The sequence below is a fragment of the Anomaloglossus baeobatrachus genome, chromosome 2 (genome assembly GCF_048569485.1).
Source record: "Anomaloglossus baeobatrachus isolate aAnoBae1 chromosome 2, aAnoBae1.hap1, whole genome shotgun sequence".
NCBI lineage: Eukaryota > Metazoa > Chordata > Amphibia > Anura > Aromobatidae > Anomaloglossus > Anomaloglossus baeobatrachus.
Window position 1 is genome coordinate 666,366,286 of NC_134354.1, and position 19,584 is coordinate 666,385,869.

A 19,584-nucleotide genomic window follows, 5' to 3' on the forward strand; every position below is an offset into this window, starting at 1 on the left:
CCCCCTCTGATCCCTAAAGCCAGTAATGAACTATTCATCTCTCCCTCCATCCTCCCCACCCATCTTACCTTCCCCTCAGATATTTTCCTCCACATTTCACCCAGTGTCTCCAGACACACATGTCCATCTCATGGCCTCTCCTGCTCCCACTTACTAACACTCTCACTGCGTCTCCTCACTGCTGGGGATATTGCTTCAAATCCTGGTCCTCCTCACCACATCCCTATTGTCACTTCAAACCCTCATCCACAACCTAACACAAATTTCCGCAACCTCGCAAACCTCATACCCATTCACCCAGCCCCCGCTCCTCCAGTCCCACTAACAGGAGCTCTATGGAACGCTCGCTCTGTCTGCAACAAACTATCCTACATTCATGATCTGTTCATCACTAATAAACTCTCCTTCCTCGCAATCACAGAAACCTGGCTCACCCCCTCTGACACTGCCTCTCCTGCTGCACTTTCTTATGGCGGTCTCCAACTCTCTCACACTCCCCGCCCCACTAACAAGCATGGTGGAGGAGTTGGTTTGCTCCTGTCCGACCAATGCTCCTTTACACCAATTCCACTACCACCCTCTGTCACGCTCCCCTCTTTTGAGGTGCACTCCGTACGCATCTACGCCCCCTCCAACCTTCAGCTGGCTGTCATTTACCGCCCTCCAGGGCCAGCCACTGCCTTTTTTGACCATTTCACCACCTGGCTACTACACTTCCTTTCCACCGACATCCCCACCATCATCATGGGTGATTTCAATATCCCCATTGACACTTCCCACTCATCTGTCTCCAAACTTCTAACACTCGCTTCCTCCTTCGGCCTCACCCAATGGTCTTCTGCAGCTACTCACAAAGATGGCCACACGCTGGACCTCATCTTCACTCGCCTCTGTTCCCTATCTAACCTCTCTAACTTTCCTCTCCCCCTGTCTGACCACAACCTACTCACATTCTCTTCCCTCTCTTCTCCAAGTATGCAACCCCCCCCCTCCACAAATTTTCACACCCTCGCAGAAATATCAAACACATTGATTTACACGCCCTTTCTCAGTCCCTTCTCCCCCTCACAGACATTGCATTTCTACATGATGCAGATGCCGCTGCAACTTTATACAACACTACAATCTCTGTAGCTCTCGAATCAGCTGCCCCCCTCACACACACCAAAACCCGCACAATCAACAGGCAACCCTGGCACACAAGGCAGACTAAAGAACTAAGACGGGCTTCCAGAATTGCTGAGCGCAGATGGAAGAGGTCTCATTCCACTGAGCACTTCATTGCATATAAAGAGTCCCTCACCACTTTCAAGTCCACACTCACTGCTGCAAAACAAACCTACTTCTCATCCCTCATATCTTCTTTCTCTCACAACCCTAAACAGCTATTCAACACTTTCAATTCTCTCCTCCGTCCACCGGCACCACCTCCCTCTCCTCTCCTCTCAGCTGAAGACTTTGCCTCTTTCTTCAAGTGGAAGATTGACAACATCAGAGCAAGCTTTGGCCCACAATCCCCACAGCCCCTCATCATAGCTACTCATCCCTCTTCCTCCAAATCCAGCTTCTCCACCATGACAGAAAACAATCTCTCCACTCTACTCTCAAGATCACATCTAACCACCTGTGCACTGGACCCGCTCCCATCGCACCTCATCCCCAACATCACCGCAGTCCTCATCCCAGCCCTAACCCATCTCTTCAACCTATCACTAGCAAGTGGTGTATTCCCTTCATGGTTTAAACATGCCTCTATTACACCCATCCTCAAAAAGCCCTCCCTTGACCCATCCTCTGTGTCAAACTATCGCCCCATATCCCTTCTCCCCTACGCCTCAAAACTACTGGAACAGCATGTCCATCTTGAATTGTCCTCATACCTCTCCTCCTGCTCCCTCTTTGACCGGCTTCAATCTGGCTTCCGACCACATCATTCTACCGAAACTGCCCTAACCGAAGTCACCAATGATCTACTAACCGCCAAAGCCAAGCGACACTACTCTATCCTCCTCCTCCTGGACCTGTCCTCTGCCTTCGACACAGTAGACCATTCCCTCCTACTACAGATTCTCTCATCTCTGGGCATCACAGACTTGGCCCTATCTTGGATCTCCTCATACCTAACCGACCGAACTTTCAGTGTCTCCCATTCTCACACCACTTCCTCATCTCGCCCCCTATCTGTCGGTGTCCCTCAAGGCTCAGTTCTTGGACCCCTGCTGTTCTCCATCTACACCTTCGGCCTGGGACAGCTCATAGAGTCCCACGGCTTCCAGTATCATCTCTATGCCGATGACACACAGATCTACCTCTCTGGACCTGACATTACCTCTCTACTAACCAAAATACCACAATGTTTGTCTGCTATTTCATCCTTCTTCTCTGCACGATTCCTAAAACTTAACATGGACAAAACAGAGTTTATTGTCTTTCCTCCTCCTCACTCATCTCCTCCAACAAGCCTTTCCATCAAACTTGATGGTTGCTCACTCACCCCAGTCTCACAAACTCGTTGCCTTGGAGTAGCCTCGACTCTGCTCTATCCTTCAAGCCACACATCCAAGCCCTCTTCAACTCATGCCGATTACAACTCAAAAATATCTCCTGGATCCGTGCTTTCCTTAACCAAGAATCTGCAAAAACATTAGTGCATGCCCTCATCATCTCCCGCCTCGACTACTGCAACCTCCTGCTCTCTGGCCTACCTTCCAACACTCTTGCACCCCTCCAATCTATCCTAAACTCTGCGGCCCACTTAATCCACCTCTCCCCTCGCTACTCCCCAGCCTTGCCACTCTGCCAATCCCTTCACTGGCTTCCCATCGCCTAACGACTCCAGTTCAAAACATTAACCATGACATACAAAGCCATGCACAACCTGTCTCCTCCCTACATCTGTGACCTAGTCTCCCGGTACCTACCTGCACGCAACCTTAGATCCCCACAAGATCTCCTTCTCTGCTCCTCTCTTATCTCCTCTTCCCACAATCGTGTACAAGATTTCTGCCGTGCATCCCCCATACTCTGGAACGCTCTACCTCAGCACATCAGACTCTCCACTACCGTGGAAAGCTTCAAGAGGAACCTCAAGACCCACCTCTTCCAACAAGCCTACAACCTACAATAGCCCTCAGTCCAGTAGACCACTGCACAACCAGCTCTGTCCTCACCTATTGTACCATCACCCATTCCCTGTAGACTGTGAGCCCTCGCGGGCAGGGTCCTCTCTCCTCCTATACCAGTCTGTCTTGTACTGTTAATGATTGTTGTACGTATACCCTCTTTCACTTGTAAAGCGCCATGGAATAAATGGCGATATAATAATAAATAATAATAATAATAATCTCCTGGGCCCCTTTGTAAATTCAGATATTTGTATAGGGGGTTAAGGGACGTCAGGGTTTTTCAGGATTCTGCCCAATGGAGTTGCTTAAGCCTAGTCTGTCAGAGATAGCCATTTTAGTGCGTGTGGCCTCAGACAGACATCACATAGACTCCCAGATACTGTTATTTAAAGCACCACTCCAGCATTTGTTTTCTTTCATAACTGGAATGGTGCTTTGAATGAAAGCTCCTGCCCTTTTGCCTTATCTATACCCTCCATGGAGTCATCTTATTCTGTAACTTCTAAGTGCCCGGAAGTCAGAAATTGCATCATATGTTCTCTATACAACTCTATCAGAGCCAAAAGAAGGCTGTCATAAAGAAGTATTCAATTTTGACCTCCAGCGCACTCCATGAAACACTTGAAGTGCTTGCAGGTCACAAATCGACTGAAGATTGACTTGAGCGACACTGGAAAAGATTATGTCAGCAATATAAGACAGGGTGCAGGGGACTTACATTTAAAGCACAACTCCAGTGCTGAAATAATAAATAAAAAAAAAATCTGGAGTAGTGCTTTAATAAATCCTTAGAGGTTGTTTCTTAGTGCTGCTTAGGAAGGAGACCTGGTGAAAAAGTGGTTTGTCAGTGATAGGGTCATTGAGCCTTGTGGATCAATGCGTAAACTCCTTACTCTTGTTGAGCACAAGATGGCCTACGAATGGAGGGTGCTGTAGGACACAAAGATGTTGTTTTGGGACTGTGGGAGTCAATGTCTATGGAATTGTTGTTACCAACCCAGGGCATAAATTGTGTACAGTGCAAATCCACAGCTTTGGCCCAGAACAGTGAAATTAGTTGAGAACTGTTGGAATATGTTTAGTGCAACAACTGTGTGCTGTGTACTGTTAATAAAGATAGAACAAAAAAAAAGAAAGGAGGTCACAGGAAGAGTATGTGACTGTATTCTCTACTCTTCCTTCCTGTGCTCTATGTGAGAGGATGCTTGCTGCAGACGAACCAGATAAAGACACACAGAAATGATTACTTGCTGATTTACTAAGCTTCATATTTGTTCCTGATTGTTCCTGAATAAAAAAAACAGTTGTTGCACGCTTGGAGAGTATCTTTGTTAATCCGCTGCCAACAGCTTATGGACCCAGAACCACAGTAACACAGAGCAAAACAAGCCCAAAGCAGCAGCAGCTCAGAGCAATGGTGCGGAAAAGAGAAGATGTCTACTAGAAATAATCCTGTCAAGTTCACAGTGCCAAGCCTGACTAGTCAGAATTACCAATCCTGGAAATTCAAGGTGAAGATAATGCTCATAGAAGATGGTATGCCTCATCCATTACCAGATGATTAGAGAAGGATGAGAAAGCACAAATCTTCCTTAGGTTGCTTTCACACATCCGGTTTTTGCAGTGTGGCACAATACGGCGCTCTGCAGAAAAAACACAACCGTTTTTTTTTGCCGCCGGTTGCGTTTTTTCCCGCATAGACTTGCATTAGCGCTGTATTGTGCCGCATGGCCTTGCGTTGCGTCCGTTTTTTGCCTTATGCGACATATTTAGCCCATGCGGCGGCCGGATGGAACGTTGCCTGGCACATTTTTTGTGCGTAAAAAAACGCATCGCGCCAGATCCGGATCTGGCGCGATGCGGCGCAATTTGCAATGCAAGCCTATGGACGCCGGATGCGGCGTCCTGCGGCAAAAAAAAGCATCCAGCCGCCAGATGTGTTTTTTTGCACTGCGCATGCTCAGTATTAAGCCGCATCCGTCAAAAAACGGACGGGCCGCATGGGAAAAACTTGTGTAACTGATCCAGTTTTTTTGCCGCATCCGTTGCATAGGTTTTTGAGCTGAATTGAGCCGCACTGCTAAAACCGGATGTGTGAAAGCAGCCTTAGTATAGACAATAATCAAATTGTGCATATATGCAAATGTCAACACTTGGAAAGGGAGAAATGGACCCATCACCGATTCCAAATATATTAAAGTTTTTCTTTATTGATGCATGGTTAAAAATTTATATGAAGACCATAATGAAAGATGCAATGCATAGCACTTAACGCGTTTCGGACTCCATAAAATTAAAAGCAAAAAAACTAGTCCTTAATCATAAGTGGTCTATGACTGGTGATCGATGGACTTATATAGTGTTTTTTACCTGGACAGAGGGGTGGAACGGAAGTTCAAGAATTAGTCATGCAAGGGTGTGTGTTCTGCATATGCTAATTAAATAAAAGAAAAAATGTGTGTGTGGTGATGGAGATTCTATACTATGGTATATATGCTTGAAAGGATATGAAAAAAATATTATTGAACCCTCTAGAGAAGGAAGGAAGAAGAAGAAAAAGGATATATATAAGAAAATGATATTTTTTGGGGATTAACTAATTAATGAATATTATAAGGGATGATAGACGAATAGGAAATATATATATATAATTCCCTTTATGTAATTTCTTTATTTATACTTACAACTCAAATAAATTGTGTCGAAAAAAAGGGGGGGGGGGTAAATGAATAAATGTAAAAATTGTGTGTATATATATATATATATATATATATATATATATATATATATATATACACATGTATACTATGCATAAAAATGTAGAAATAGAAAAAAATCTTACTTATTATGTATAGATGTAATCTGTTTGTATTGCATTCTTTCAATTCCATTATATGTGTAGATTAATTAAATATTTCGGTGTAAAAAGGGAAAAATAAAAAATAATAATACATTTTTTTTTATATATATATAACAGTATATATTATATATATATATATATATATATATATATATATAACAGTATTATATTATTCCGGAATAAATGATGCCAGTACTAATTTATATGGGACATGGGATACTTGTATGAAAAAATAGCATATTTGTATATATTATATCTGTAAAGGAAGAGGGAGAGGGGGGGAGGAGGGGAAGATTATATGCGTTAAGACGCATGTGAAATGTTCAGTGAAGATAAAGGACAAGCATATGGTAGGTTGAAGCAATGAGTATCCTGAAGGTATGTGTTAGTATAGCTGAATAACAGTGGGTAAATATGAAAAATATGTATGTATATATATATATATATATATATATATGTACAGTATATGTATGATGAAAAAAAAAAATCATATGTGAGAAACAAATGATTAAATAATAAAACGTAAATCTGATCTATAATTCAGTCCAACAGGGTATCTCGGATCGAGTTTAAGGATCCATTGTGCCTCGGCATGTAATAGTGTTGTAAATCAGTCTCCACCTCTAGGGGGTCTGGGAATATGCTCGATACTGGTTATTGTTAAAGAAGAAAAGTTTGCTCTATGCAGTTCCAAAAAATGCTTGGAAAGTCCTGATAGAGATCGTTTTTTGCCCCTATCCAGGGTAGCTGCATTCAAAGCTGATGAAGCTGATCTTATATGTTCAGAAATCCTGGTCCTGAGAGTCCTCGCCGTACATCCGATATAATCTTTGTTACAGATCGTGCAGGATGCCTTATATATCACGTGAGATGAGGAACAGTTCATAAAGGATTTAATATTGATAATATCATTGTTAGAACCAGTGAAAACGCGAATATTTAGCATAAATTTGCAAAGGCCACATCGCTGCAGACCACATTTATAAGAACCAGTGGTGCTTAACCAGGTTTTTTTTAGGTTTTTTGGTGCTGTACATACTAGGTGAGATAAGATTGCCAATCGTTTGTGCCTTTCTGGCAACTATATTTATCCCTTGTGAGAGTATGGGATCTAAGACTTTGTCTTGCTGTAAAAGAGGGAGAAATTGAAGAATGATTTTCTTGATTTGAAAAAAGTCATCACTAAATGGTGTTGAAAAGGTGATGCGATTTTCCTGCTTTCTATTATTATGGCGATCCATCAATAAGTCATTGTGGGATCTATTGGCTGTGATAGATAGGGCTCTGTTGACAGTTTGATTTGTATAGCCCCTCTTTTTTAGCCTTTGTTTAATATGTGTAGCTTCAATGGAAAAAGAAGTGTCAGATGAGCAGAGTCTTTTAGCTCTGAGGAGCTCACCAACGGGTACATTCTGCAAGGTATGCGGCATATGGCAGCTATTGGCATGGAGTGTGGTGTTATCACTCACCGGTTTTCTGTATAGAGTAGTATCAATAACTCCTGTGATAGAGTTGCCAAGTAGTTGGACATCCAAAAAGGGAGCATGGTGTGTATGGAGGTTTACCATAAAACGTAGATTTAGATGGTTATTGTTGAGATAGGAACTCAGTGAAGTAATGAAGTCTTGCGGTATATTATTTTCATCATTTTCACATATCATCAACTGATCATCTATATAACGGGCATTTTTCACTTTTTACACCGAAATATTTAATTAATCTACACATATAATGGGATTGAAAGAATGCAATACAAACAGATTACATCTGTACATAAGGCTGGTTTCACACTACGTCTTTTTAACATCCGCTGAAAACGTTTTTTTAGCGGAAGTACAGATCCTGCTTTTACAGCAAATAACGTATGCAAACGCATATGTTATTTTGCAGGATCCTGCACTGGATGTTTAGGGGCGGGCATTGGAGTCATGTGATCGGGAGTGAGGGGAACTAGACTGGGAGGAGGCTTCTGACAGCTGCAGACGCTGGTAACCAAGGTAAACATCGGGCTTGGATACCCGATATTTATCTTGGTTACGAGTGTCTGCAGCTGCTAGGAGCAGGGCTGTCTGCACGCGTAACCAACGTAAACATCGGGTAACTAAGAGAAGTGGTTACGCGATATTTACCTTGGTTACGAGTGTCCGCAGCTCTCAGGTGGGGGAGAGGGAGGGAGGGAGGAAGGGGGAAAGACAGATAGAGAGAGAGAGGGTGAGGGAGGGAGGAGGAGAGAGAGACAGATCACGCGAGACTGGTTCTGGGCATGCTCAGTACTTTCTGGGCATGCTCAGTACAAAAGCAGGATCTTGTCTATCAGCACGCCAGCGTTCACCTGCGTTCGCTTGCGTTATAGTGCGGATCCGGTGACTTGCAGTATTTTGACGCAGCTCAAAAACGCTACAAGTAGCGTTTTTGAAACATGTTAAAAAACTGCAAGTCACCGGATCCGCACTATAACGCACGCAAACGCAGGTGAACGCAGGTGGACACGAGTCCATTGCAAATGCATTGAAATGAAAACGCATTTGCACTGGATCCGTACTTCCGCTAAAAAAACGTTTTCAACGGATGTTAAAAAGACGTAGTGTGAAACCAGCCTAATAAGTAAGATTTTTTTCTACTTCTACATTTATATGCATAGTATAGATGTATATATATATATATATATATATATATATCCACACACACAATTTTTACATTTATTCATTTACCCCCCCTACCTCCTCCTTTTTTCGACACAATTTATTTGAGTTGTAAATATAAATAAAGAAATTACATAAAGGAAAATATATATATATATATATATATATATATATATATTTCCCTATTCGTCCATCATCCCTTATAATATTCATTAATTAGTTAATCCCCAAAAAATATAATTTTCTTATATATATCCTTTTTCTTCTTCTTCCTTCCTTCTCTAGAAGGTTCAATAATATTCTTTTCATATCCTTTCAAGAATATATACCATAGTATAGAATCTCCATCACCACACACACATTTTTTCTTTTATTTAATTAGCATATGCAGAACACACACCCTTGCATGACTAATTCTTGAACTTCCGTTCCATCCCTCTGTCCAGGTAAAAACCACTATATAAGTCCATCGATCACCAGACATAAACCACTTATGATTAAGGACTAGTTTTTTTTGCTTTTAATTTTATGGAGTCCGAAACGCGTTAAGTGCTATGCATTACATCTTTCATTATGGTCTTCATATAAATTTTTAACCATGCATCAATAAAGAAAAACTTTTTAATATATTTGGAATCGGTGCTGGGTCCATTTCTCCCTTTCCAAGTGTTGTCTGCTAGCTGGCTTGGACTTGCCAGCGGACCACGTGCATCCCCAGAATTTTTCGCGACTTCGGGTGTCAGGTGAGCTGAAAACTTTTTCTTTTCTATATATGCAAATGTGCAACTGAAAAGGAGATGGGGGATGAGTTAAAAAAAGTGCATGAAAGATCAATTCTCAGCAATAAGCTTTATCTCATGAGATAGCTGTATAAGTATAAAGGTACCGTCACACTAAGCAACATCGCTGCTAAGGCACAACTTGCTAGCGATGTTGCTGTGTGTGACATCCAGCAACAACCTGGCCCCTGCTGTGAGGTCGCCGGTTGTTGCTGAATGTCCTGGGCCATTTTTTAGTTGTTGCTCTCCCGCTGTGAAGCACACATTGCTGTGTGTGACAGCGGCAGAGCAACAACTAAATGTGCAGGCAGCAGGAGCCGGCTTCTGCGGACGCTAGTAACCACGGTAAACAGCGGGTAACCAAGAAGCCCTTACCTTGGTTACCCGATATTTACCTTCGTTACCAGCGTCCGCCGCTCTCAGCTGTCAGTGCCGGCTCCTGCTCCTTGCACATATAGCCAGACTACACATCGGGTAATTAACCTGATGTGTACTGTGGCTAGGAATGCAGGGAGCAGGAGCCGGCACTGGCAGCTGAGAGCTGCGGACGCTGGTAACGAAGGTAAATATCGGGTAACCAAGGTAAGGGCTTCTTGGTTACCCGCTGTTTACCGTGGTTACCAGCATCCGCAGAAGCCGGCTCCCTGCTCTCTGCACACGTAGCAGAGTACACATCGGGTAATTAACCCGATGTGTACTGTGGCTAGGTGTGCAGGGAGCCAGCGCTAAGCAGTGTGCGCTGGTAACCAAGGTAAATATTGGGTTGGTTACCCGATATTTACCTTAGTTACCAAGTGCAGCATGCTTCCACGTGTAGCGACGCTCCAGCGATCCCTGCCAGGTCAGGTTGATGGTGGAATCGCTGGAGCGTCGCTTAGTGTGACATCTCACCAGCGACCTCCTAGCAACTTACCAGCGATCCCTATCAGGTTGTATCGTTGTTGGGATCGCTGGTAAGTTGTTTAGTGTGACTGGGCCTTAAGCTGTGTGAGGGCCAGAATTTGCAGGACTATATAAGAAACACCTTAGAGATTGTGGAGCGCCTCAGGGGTATTGGAAAATAAATTAAAGATGTTCATGGGGCTGCACTTTTAATGACCTTCCAGAAAGTTATGACACACTTGTCACTGCGCTAGATGATCGACCAGATGATGAGCTCACAGTAGAGTATATCAAGGCATACGTGTAGATGATTACAAGAAAAAACGGAGACTGTAAGCAGCAGTAATGTATCCAGACACAAGCAGCATTAAAAGACACAGGATTTCTCTAAAACTAAGAGTAATGTAAGTGAAACTTGAGAATCTTTTGTCTGTAACAAGCCCAGCCCCCTTAAAGCAGACTGCAGAGTTTGGAAATCTAGAGTGAATCAGCTTAGGGTATGTTCACACATCAGGTTTTTGCTGTGCGGCACAATCCGGCGCATTACGGGAAAAACGCATCAGTTTTTTTGCCGCCAGGTGCATTTTTTCCTCATAGACTTTTATTAGCGCCGGATTGTGCCACATGTACTTGCGTTTTATCCGAATGCGGCAAAAATCGTTACTCCGGCAGCCGCACAGGACGCAGAGAGGAACGTTTTTTGCCAGCAGCCACCAGGTGCGGCGCTGTGCGGCATGGTGCATAATGAAAGTCTATGCGTGCCGAATCCGGTGGCATGCGTAAAACGCCGGAAGCATGTACCGGTTCAGGTTTTTACTTCTGAGCATGCCCAGAAGTGATATAAATTCATTGCTTGTCAGAAAATCAATCAATCCCTCACTCACTCACTCTCTCTCAAACTTTCTCACTCACTGACTCACTCACTCATGCACTGACTCACTGACTCATTCACTCACTCTCACCCCCCGATCATGGGCGCAGCGCTGCACGGCTGTCACAAAGCTCCGGCGGCTTTTCCTGATTTGAAAATGCCGGCTGCCCATTATTCAATCTCGTATTCACTGTTTCCCCGCCCACCGGCGTCTATGATTGGTTGCAGTCAGACACGCCCCCACGCTGAGTGACAGCTGTCTCATTGCAACCAATCACAGCCGCCGGTGGGCGGGTCTATATCTTGCAGTAAAAAAAATAAATAAATTAAATAAAAATGGCGTGCGGTCCCCCCCAATTTTGATACCAGCCAAGATAAAGCCACACGGCTGAAGGCTGGTATTGTCAGGATGGGGAGCTCCACGTTATGGGGAGCCCACCACCCTAACAATATCAGCCAGCAGCCGCCCGGAATTGCCGCATCCATTAGATGCGACAGTCCCAGGACTCTACCCGGCTCATCCCGAATTGCCCTGGTGCGGTGGCAATCGGGGTAATAAGGGGTTAATCATGGCACACGTCTATGAGACACCCCCAATGATTAACCTGTAAGTGAAAGTAAATAAACTTATACACCCAAAAAAATACTTTATTTGGAATAAAAGACAAAAAAACACCCTCTTTCACCATTTTATTAAAATCCCCAAACACCCCTCCAGGTCCGACGTAATCCACAGAGGTCCCACGACGCTATCAGCTCTGCTACATGAAGGTGACAGGAGCGGCAGTAGAACACGACCGCTCTCTATCAGCTCCACGCAGCAACTGAAGGGAGTCGCGCTGTCAGCGGTGACGTCACTGAGGTAGTGCCGTTGTATGTGCGGTGATAATGTGTGTGGTAGTGCCTGCGTGTGCGGTGATGATGTGTGCGGTAGTGGCGGTGTTTGTGCAGTGATGATGGGGTCTCTCTCTCTCTCTCTCTCAGCATAAAAAAAAAACGGATCAGTTTTTTTTACTGGATCTGTTGCATCAGTTTTTACACAATCTGAGACAGATCCATTGCATCAGGCACAAACCGGATTGTGCCTGATTGGAAAAAACTGATGTGTGAACTTAGCGGTTTGTGCCTGATGCAACGGATTCGTCTCAGATTGTGTAAAAACTCATGCGACGGATCCGGTAAAAAAACGGATCTGTTTTTTTTTTGGTCATTTTTTTTGTTTTTTTATGCTGAGAGAGACCCCATCATCACCGCACAAACACTGACACTACCGCCCTCACCATCACGGCACACGCAGGCACTACCGCACGCATCATCACCGCACACGCAGGCACTATCGCACGCATCATCACCACACACTCAGTCACTTCCAAACGCATCATCACCACACACGCAGGCACTACCGCACACATCATCACTGCACACGCAGGTACTACCGAACGCATCATCACCTCACACGCAGGCACTATCACACGCATTATCACCGCACACGCAGACACTATCGCACGCATCATCACCGCACACATCCTGGCACTACCGCACGCATCATCACCTCACACACCTTGGCAATACCACATGCATCATCACCGCACAAACACCGGCATTACTGCATGCATCATCACCGCACACGCCCCGGCACTACCTCAGTGACATCACCGCTGACAGCGCGATTCACTGCAGTTGCTGCATGGAGCTCCCAGGAGCATCGGTGTTCTACTGCCACTCCTGTCAGCTTCATGTAGCAGAGCTGAAATCGTTGTGGGACCTCTGTGGATTACGTCGGACCTGCAGTGGTATTTGGGGATTTTAATAAAATGGTGAAAGAGGGTGTTTTTTTGTCTTTTATTCCAAATAAAGTATTTTACAGGATCCGTTGTCTGCTCAATGCAATGTCAATAGACTTGCGGCAACATGCGGTTGCATGCGTTTGCGTGCGGTAGTGTCAGGATCCGGTGAGTTGCAGTTTTTTAGCTTTTATCAAAAGCGCAACATGTTCATTTTCCTCTCCGTTCAAAAACAGCATGTCACCGGATCCTGTACATTGCGGCAGTAGCTGCAATGTATTTCAATTGGCGCCGGATCCGTTTTTCACATTTGCGGTTGTCTACGGCTTGAAGGATCCGATTTGCTGTACAAAACATGGCCTGAACTGAAACTTTTTTTTTTCCTCTCTCTCTCTCTCTCTCTCTCTCTTTCTTTCTCTCTTTTTCTCTCTCTCTTTCTTTTTCTTTCTCTCTCTCTTTCTCTCTTTCTTTTTCTCTCGAAACCAGCCTTTTTCACCTCCGTCCAAAAACTGCAACTCACTGGATCCTGTACATTGAGGCAGTAGCTGCAATGTACTGTATTTCAATGGGTGCCGGATCCAGTTTTAACAGTTGCGGTTGTATGCTGCAGGAAGGATCCTGTTTGCTGTACAGAACATGGCCTGAATATCACTCTCACTCTCTCACTCACTGACTCACTCTCACACTCACTCACTCACACTCACTGTCACTCACACACTCACTCTCTCACTCACACTCACACCCTCTTACACTCACACTCTCGTCCAGAGCTGCATCCACGCTTTCATGGCAGATTCAGCTCACTCCCGATCACTTGACTTAAATGTCAGCCCAGCCTCATTCAGCTCATTCCAGATCATGACTAATAAACTGCAAGTCACAGGATCCAGTAAATAACACTTGCGTTTGCCTGCGCTCAACTCAAATTCAACAGGATCCAGTCACATGCAGTTTGTGTTTTTTGCCTCGAGACAAAAAAACGCTGATGTGAAACCAGCCTGAGTGAGTGATTGATTGATTTTCTGACAAGCAATGAATTTATATCACTTCTGGTCATGCTTAGAAGTAAAAACCGGATACGGTACATGCTTCCGGCGTTTGAAGTAGGCCACTGTATCCGGCACGCATAGACTTTCATTATGCACCATGTGGCACAGCGCCGCACCTGGCGCTATGCAGTTTTTTGCCGCTGGCAAAAAACGTTCCTCTCTGCCTCCTGTGCGGCTGCCGGAGTGACGTTTTTTGCCTCATCCAGCAAAAACCAGATGAAACGCAAGTACATGCGCCACAATCCGGCGCTAATAAACGTTTATGAGGAAAAACGCACCCGGCGGCAAAAAAAATCGGATGCGTATTTCCCGCAAAGCGTTGGATTGTGCCACACACCAAAAACCTGATGTGTGAACATACCCTTAAAAAGCAGGACAGTCCTCAAAGAGTAAAACATCCGTAAAGGAAGATTCTGTATGTATTGAAGCTACATTTAAAGCTAGCATAGGCCCATCTGCAAATCATACAGTTAGGTCCAGAAATATTTGGACAGTGACACAATTTTCGCGAGTTGGGCTCTGCATGCCACCACATTGGATTTGAAATGAAATCTCTACAACAGAATTCAAGTGCAGATTGTAACGTTTAATTTGAAGGTTTGAACAAAAATATCTGATAGAAATTGTAGGAATTGTACACATTCTTTACAAACACTCCACATTTTAGGAGGTCAAAAGTAATTGGACAAATAAACCAAACCCAAACAAAATATTTTTATTTTCAATATTTTGTTGCGAATCCTTTGGAGGCAATCACTGTTTTAAGTCTGGAACCCATGGACATCACCAAACGCTGGGTTTCCTCCTTCTTAATGCTTTGCCAGGCCTTTACAGCCGCAGCCTTCAGGTCTTGCTTGTTTGTGGGTCTTTCCGTCTTAAGTCTGGATTTGAGCAAGTGAAATGCATGCTCAATTGGGTTAAGATCTGGTGATTGACTTGGCCATTGCAGAAGGTTCCACTTTTTTGCACTCATGAACTCCTGGGTAGCTTTGGCTGTATGCTTGGGGTCATTGTCCATCTGTACTATGAAGCGCCGTCCGATCAACTTTGCGGCATTTGGCTGAATCTGGGCTGAAAGTATATCCCGGTACACTTCAGAATTCATGCGGCTACTCTTGTCTGCTGTTATGTCATCAATAAACACAAGTGACCCAGTGCCATTGAAAGCCATGCATGCCCATGCCATCACGTTGCCTCCACCATGTTTTACAGAGGATGTGGTGTGCCTTGGATCATGTGCCGTTCCTTTTCTTCTCCAAACTTTTTTCTTCCCATCATTCTGGTACAGGTTGATCTTTGTCTCATCTGTCCATAGAATACTTTTCCAGAACTGAGCTGGCTTCATGAGTTGTTTTTCAGCAAATTTAACTCTGGCCTGTCTATTTTTGGAATTGATGAATGGTTTGCATCTAGATGTGAACCCTTTGTATTTACTTTCATGGAGTTTTCTCTTTACTGTTGACTTAGAGACAGATACACCTACTTCACTGAGAGTGTTCTGGACTTCAGTTGATGTTGTGAACAGGTTTTTCTTCACCAAAGAAAGTATGCGGCGATCATCCACCACTGTTGTCATCCGTGGACGCCCAGGCCTTTTTGAGTTCCCAAGCTCACCAGTCAATTCCTTTTTTCTCAGAATGTACCCGACTGTTGATTTTGCTACTCCAAGCATGTCTGCTATCTCTCTGATGGATTTTTTCTTTTTTTTCAGCCTAAGGATGTTCTGCTTCACCTCAATTGAGAGTTCCTTAGACCGCATGTTGTCTGGTCACAGCAACAACTTCCAAATGCAAAACCACACACCTGTAATCAACCCCAGACCTTTTAACTACTTCATTGATTACAGGTTAACGAGGGAGACGCCTTCAGAGTTAATTGCAGTCCTTAGAGTCCCTTGTCCAATTACTTTTGGTCCCTTGAAAAAGAGGAGGCTATACATTACAGAGCTATGATTCCTAAACCCTTTCTCCGATTTGGATGTGAAAACTCTCATATTGCAGCTGGGAGTGTGTACTTTCAGCCCATATTATATATATATAATTGTATTTCTGAACATGTTTTTGTAAACAGCTAAAATAACAAAACTTGTGTCACTGTCCAAATATTTCTGGACCTAACTGTATATGGTGTATAGATTCTGGTGCAACAAGTCATATGACAAACAACAAGGATTTCTTCTTTGACCTTAATGAAAGCAAGTCATCTTAGCTAATGGTCACTATATGACTTCAGAAGGAGTAGGGGACGGCTACCTCAACTGTCCAGTTTCCTCAGCACAAATATGACATTAAAGGATGTTCTCTATGTCCCCAGCCTTGAAAGCAATCTTCTGTCAGTAAATAAGCTCACACAACAGGGGAATGTAGTTAATAGTGATGAGCGAGTACTAAAAAGCTCGGGTGCTCGAAGCTCGGGCCGAGCCTCCCAAGATACTCGTGTACTCGGGCCGAGCAACGAGCCCAATGTTATCCTATGGGAGACCCGAGTATTTTTGTGAAATGACCCCCCGGCAGCATGGAGAAACCCTAAAAATGGCACAAAAGTCTCAGAAGAGTGCTCAAATGACATGGCAACAGCATGGGGAAGACCCCTTGAAGCATTTATCACTCAAAAGTCACAGCTGTGAACAATTTTGTCCGCGTTTCACGCCATTTTTACGGACTCACCAGAAAACCTTCCAAAATGACCCCAAAATGATTTTTCATGGCAGAAATGTTAAGGGCACATACCCAATAGTGAGATAGAGCTGGTGTATGTTACTTTTTGAGATTAATACATGAAAGATTTTGCGTGAAAACATTGTGTGGCACTCCGATGTCCCTGAGAAGAGACGTACATGAAGGCCTCTTGAGTCTAATGTGCCCATTTTGAGGAAGTGAGTCTTTGTAGTATTTTCCTTTGCCAGGGCAGTCCAAAATTGTGAGGTTCACCAATGCCCCTGCATAGAGACGTGCATGAGGGCCTGTAAACCTGAAGTGCCCATTGTAAGGAAGTGGGTGTATTATAGTATAGCCCTTTGGCAGGGCAGCCAAAAATTGAGAGGCTCCACATTGTCCCTGGATAGAGACGTGCATGAGGGCCTGTAAACTTGAAGTGCCCATTGTAAGGAAGTGGGTGTATTATAGTATAGCCCTTTGGCAGGGCAGCCAAAAATTGGGAGGCTCCACGTTGTCCCTGGGTAGAGACGTGCATGAGGGCCTGTAAACTTGAAGTGCCCATTGTAAGGAAGTGGGTCTATTGTAGTATAGCCCTTTGGCAGGGCAGCCAAAAATTGAGAGGCTCCACATTGTCCCTGGATAGAGACGTGCATGAGGGCCTGTAAACTTGAAGTGCCCATTGTAAGGAAGTGGGTGTATTATAGTATAGCCCTTTGGCAGGGCAGCCAAAAATTGGGAGGCTCCACGATGTCCCTGGGTAGAGACGTGCATGAGGGCCTGTAAACTTGAAGTGCCCATTGTAAGGAAGTGGGTCTATTGTAGTATAGCCCTTTGGCAGGGCAGCCAAAAATTGAGAGGCTCCACATTGTCCCTGGGTAGAGACGTGCATGAGGGCCTGTAAACTTGAAGTGCCCATTGTAAGGAAGTGGGTGTATTATAGTATAGCCCTTTGGCAGGGCAGCCAAAAATTGGGAGGCTCCACGATGTCCCTGGGTAGAGACGTGCATGAGGGCCTGTAAACTTGAAGTGCCCATTGTAAGGAAGTGGGTCTATTGTAGTATAGCCCTTTGGCAGGGCAGCCAAAAATTGAGAGGCTCCACATTGTCCCTGGGTAGAGACGTGCATGAGGGCCTGTAAACTTGAAGTGCCCATTGTAAGGAAGTGGGTGTATTATAGTATAGCCCTTTGGCAGGGCAGCCAAAAATTGGGAGGCTCCACGTTGTCCCTGGGTAGAGACGTGCATGAGGGCCTGTAAACTTGAAGTGCCCATTGTAAGGAAGTGGGTCTATTGTAGTACAGCCCTTTGGCAGGGCAGCCAAAAATTGAGAGGCTCCACATTGTCCCTGGGTAGAGACGTGCATGAGGGCCTGTAAACTTGAAGTGCCCATTGTAAGGAAGTGGGTGTATTATAGTATAGCCCTTTGGCAGGGCAGCCAAAAATTGGGAGGCTCCACGTTGTCCCTGGGTAGAGACGTGCATGAGGGCCTGTAAACTTCAAGTGCCCATTGTAAGGAAGTGGGTCTATTGTAGTATAGCCCTTTGGCAGGGCAGCCAAAAATTGAGAGGCTCCACATTGTCCCTGGGTAGAGACGTGCATGAGGGCCTGTAAACTTGAAGTCCCCATTGTAAGGAAGTGGGTGTATTATAGTATAGCCCTTTGGCAGGGCAGCCAAAAATTGGGAGGCTCCACGTTGTCCCTGGGTAGAGACGTGCATGAGGGCCTGTAAACTTGAAGTGCCCATTGTAAGGAAGTGGGTGTATTATAGTATAGCCCTTTGGCAGGGCAGCCAAAAATTGGGAGGCTCCACGTTGTCCCTGGGTAGAGACGTGCATGATGGCCTGTAAACCTGAAGTGCCCATTGTAAGGAAGTGGGTCTATTGTAGTATAGCCCTTAGGCAGGGCAGCCAAAAATTGGGAGGCTCCACGTTGTCCCTGGGTAGAGACGTGCATGAGGGCCTCAAAACATTAAGTGTCCATTGTCAGGAAGTGGGTGTATTATAGTATAGCCCTTAGGCAGGGCAGCCAAAAATTGGGAGGCTCCACATTGTCCCTGGGTAGAGACGTGCATGAGGGCCTCAAAACATTAAGTGTCCATTGTCAGGAAGTGGGTGTATTATAGTATAGCCCTTAGGCAGGGCAGCCAAAAATTGGGAGGCTCCACATTGTCCCTGGGTAGAGACGTGCATGAGGGCCTCAAAACATTAAGTGTCCATTGTCAGGAAGTGGGTGTATTATAGTATAGCCCTTAGGCAGGGCAGCCAAAAATTGGGAGGCTCCATGTTGTCCCTGGGTAGAGACGTGCATGAGGGCCTCAAAACATTGTTCCCATTGCAAAGGAGCGGGTCTCCTGTCGTTGTAATGTCCATTCTGCAAAGAATGGGCGAAAAAATTTACCACTGGGGGTATACCTGAAACAAAGGCCTAAGTATTGCAATTTGTAACGGTCATCATGGTGGCGCATGAGGAGAAGGAGGAGCAGTCCAGCGATTATCCAAAGTCCAGAAGTGTGTACCCATGGGTGAGTGGAGGTACATGGCAAACTTTAAATTCCGCTCTCATTTGCTGGTGGTGTGGTGAAGTCTGGCCCAATCCAACCCTTGTTCATCTTGATCAGAGTCAGCCTGTCAGCATTTTCAGTTGACAGGCGGGTGCGTTTATCTGTAATGATTTCACCTGCGGCACTAAAAACACGCTCTGACAAAACGCTAGCGGCAGGGCAGGCCAGGACTTCCAAGGCGTAGAGAGCCAATTCATGCCACGTGTCCAGCTTGGATACCCAATAATTGTAAGGCACAGAGGAATGTCGGAGTACAGTTGTTCGATCTGCAAGGTACTCCTTCAGCATCTGGGCAAACTTAGGATTTCTTGTGGCACTACCCCGCACCTCAGGGGCTGTGGTACGTGAGGGGCTGAGAAAACTGTCCCACATCTTAA

General features: G+C 44.9%; 1 protein-coding gene across 2 annotated transcripts in view; it reads left to right on the top strand.

The window, feature by feature from the left end:
- Positions 1-19,584, top strand: part of LOC142292038 (glycoprotein-N-acetylgalactosamine 3-beta-galactosyltransferase 1-like) — a 194,558-nt gene that overhangs the window by 75,902 nt on the left and 99,072 nt on the right. The window lies entirely within an intron of this gene.